Source organism: Arachis duranensis, chromosome 3 (assembly GCF_000817695.3).
Source record: "Arachis duranensis cultivar V14167 chromosome 3, aradu.V14167.gnm2.J7QH, whole genome shotgun sequence".
Lineage (NCBI taxonomy): Eukaryota > Viridiplantae > Streptophyta > Magnoliopsida > Fabales > Fabaceae > Arachis > Arachis duranensis.
The window spans coordinates 43,219,317-43,222,830 of NC_029774.3; positions in this window are offsets into that span (position 1 = coordinate 43,219,317).

Consider the following 3,514-nt stretch of genomic DNA (forward strand, 5'->3'; position numbering starts at 1 on the left):
GATTGTTGCAATTTAATTTGCTGGATTTTCTATTCAAATATTGTTCATATTCATTTGCAAAATTATTATTGTGTACCTATTGTTGTCTTTGAGATTATTTAATTGCTATGTTCTTTTCAAATTATTAATTTACTAATTTGCTAAATTGTTGTTGTTGTGATCTTTAAGAATGAGATTGACTTTTATTGGGTTGTTGAGTATTTTATTAAGGTCTTGTTCTTGTTTCCATGTATAACTTGTCCTTGTGCTCTTTAAGTTTTATTAAGTTTGAGTTTGAGATAGGTTGGATGAATTTTGGTAATGGTAATGTCATCTGATGAGATTTGGCCCTTAGTAGCCTCTGATTTGGTTTATATATTGTTTATGGCATGGAACTTGGCTAGAGGTCAAAAGCTTGTAATTTTATTACACAATGAGTTAGTTGTTGGAAAACCAACTTCTAGAATTTCATTGAACAGGTGTCCTAAGGCATTTATATTAAGGTGTTTAAAAGGTATTTTTTTACTTGTATTGTTATATAGAATAAGGAAGTTATATTATAATTGTGAGATAAATTGAAGTTCCTAAGTATGTGATGCGTGAGCATCTTATACCCTTTTTCCAATTATTTTATATTATTTTTAACTAGATTTTATTTACTTTTACTAGATTTTAGTGCAAAAATCACCTTTGTATGCTACTTTGAGTATTTCTTCTATTTTGTGGTTTTAGGTGAAATTCAGAGCAGTTTGGAGAAGCCTATAGCAATAAAGGAAAATGCTGGCAGCACCCTCCCTGGGTCCTGAACGCCCACCTGGTGTTTGGCGCCAGCAAGGGGGCACAAGACCAAAAGCGTGCATCCTTCCCCTGGCGTTCAACGCCTAGTTCTAAAGTTGGACGCCAGCAAGCAGCCCATTTCACACCTATTTGGGCCTTCAAGTGGATTTACCACTTATTAGTTTTATTTTATTTTCTTTTTGTAATATTTATTTACAAATAACATCTTTTAGGTTTAGCATTTATTATTAGGTTAGTATTTAAAGCAAAAGATCAATTAGGTTTAGGATTTTTCTTCCTTCTTCACTTTTTAAAACCCTGTTTTCTCTATAAGTTATGAGCAACTAAACCTCCTGGTTAAGGTTAGGAGCTCTGTTTATTTCTATGGATTAGAACTATTATTCTTCTATTTTAATTTATGTTTGATTCAATTCTAAGGTGTTGTTTTCGTTCTTAATCTTATGAACTGGGTGGAACGAGAGTATGACCATTTTCTACATGAGTTCTTGTGATACTCGAGAGAGCTATCTCACCTGAACTACAACTTGAAAAAACTCCTTCTAAATTGCTAATTACATGAACTAATTGGGACATGTGACATATAATCCTATTAGCTTTGGGTAATAAAGGATTTTGTGGCGTTAAACTGGTTTTATGAACTTCACCCTCTGATTTCAGTTGAGCAACCACGAGAATGGCGTTTGATGAGAATTAGAGGAGATTAAATCACTAAGAGATTAAGGTTTAATCACTTATGGTCTGCCATAGAATGACTCATTTAGTGTGAAAATAGTTGGTAAGAGGTTTTAAATCCGGAAAGGTAAATATCTCCGAGACCTTTACTGTTTTCTCATCATTATTTTACACCAACCCTTTTATTGCTTTTCTATAATTAATTGCTTATTATTGTTTATGCATTCTACACATACAAACAACCTTCACTGTTTGCCTGACTAAGTCCAACAGGATAACTATTACTTGTTCAGTCCGACAATCCTCGTGGGATTGACCCTCACTCACCTGAGGTATTACTTGAATGACCCGGTGCACTTGCCGGCTATGTTGTGCGAGTTCTAATTTTGCGCACCAAGTTTTTGGCACCGTTACCGGGAATTGTTCATGATTAACAATTACCGGTTGTCTTGTTGCTTAGATTAGGTATTTTTTATTAGTTTCTATTTATTTATTTTTCTTTTTTATTTTGAATTTTTATTTGTTTATTTTCCTCAATTTTCGATTTTTATCTTAATTATCTTTCCCTTTATTTTCGAACATTGTTCTAGTTATCTTATTTTCATTTAATTTCATATTTGAAGTTTGGTGTCTCTTTAGGGTTTTGTCTTTTTTTTTTTAATTCTTGATTTTTTTATTTTAATTTATTTTCAAAAATATTTTTTAGGATATTTATTTTGTTTTCGAAATTTTTTCAGTTAGTTGCTTACTTTATTTTATTTTATTTCTTTCTTTTAGGATATCTCACTGTGAGTTTTCTATACTTTGATATAGAGACTCCCACTTTTTTTGTTTCTTATTGTTTATGAGCAGGAACAGGGACAAGGAACACCTTCTTGATTTTGACCATGAGCCTGAGAGGACCTTAATGTAACACCCTAATATTCAAATCCTGTAACACCCTAATATTCAGATCCTTATGCTCGAGTCATAAGTCAATGATATTACGGTGGTACGACTCTCAGGTGGATTTTTTTATATATAAACATAGGTAATTTCGAAAGGAGTATTAATCGAGAAGCCTGAAAAGAGTAGAAATAAAATCGCGAAGACGTATCACTCACGATTCGACAACAAAAAGATAAAACGTGAAGCCGAAAGCGATATATGGACAAGGCATAAAAGAGATTAAGAGATAGATAACAGATAGATATATATAACATAAGTAAATAGCCACTAGTCGCGACCCGCGAAGTTTAGGCCGGCTAGGGTACAGTATGAAAGTAGTTGACAACAGTACATCCTAATCTCTCCCAAAGGAAACATAAGAGTCTCTATAGGCAAGTTCCAAAAGAGTTCAACACATAATATAATATCTTCAAAACAAAGGTGGAGAGATTCTAAGCAAAACACAAAGTAGAGAAAATAAAGATCTTCGCCGGCTCTCAGACGAACCACAGCTCACTTCTGAGCACCTGGACCTGTATCTGAAAAACAAGAGATATATACGGAATGAGAACCCCGGGCCCATGGGTTCACAGTACGGTAAAAGTGCCAAATAAATACAATGCACTGCAATAAAAAAAATCACTAAGCATCCTAAACTTCTCTTCACCAAACATTCACCCTATGTTCTCGCTAATCCATAATAGGCAACTGTCATAAGGGAATGCTAAGTCTAATTCATATTTCACATGTTTCCCAACTCGCTGACTCTTCCACGAATCAGACTCAGAATCATAAACAAAACCATCACCAGTTGTTCTGTCTTAACAATTCTATATCAATACATCATATCCTCACCAGGAGCATGTGAATCCACTTCATTGCATCTACCCAAGGAGCTCAAATTATCTCATTCAATAATCATCATCATCATGCAATCGCATCAAGAACAGCCCTCAGCATCCACCGACACCAACATGAGGGATCTCTCAGTTGTACAAACACAAGCAATACAGACAAGTAATACACAAATAAGGTACAAGTAGAACAAGTAGCACATAATCAGGTAACATAGCATATATAATGTAGCAATCCAAAGCAAATAGGCAAACCCAAACAATTCAAACATATGCAAATGATG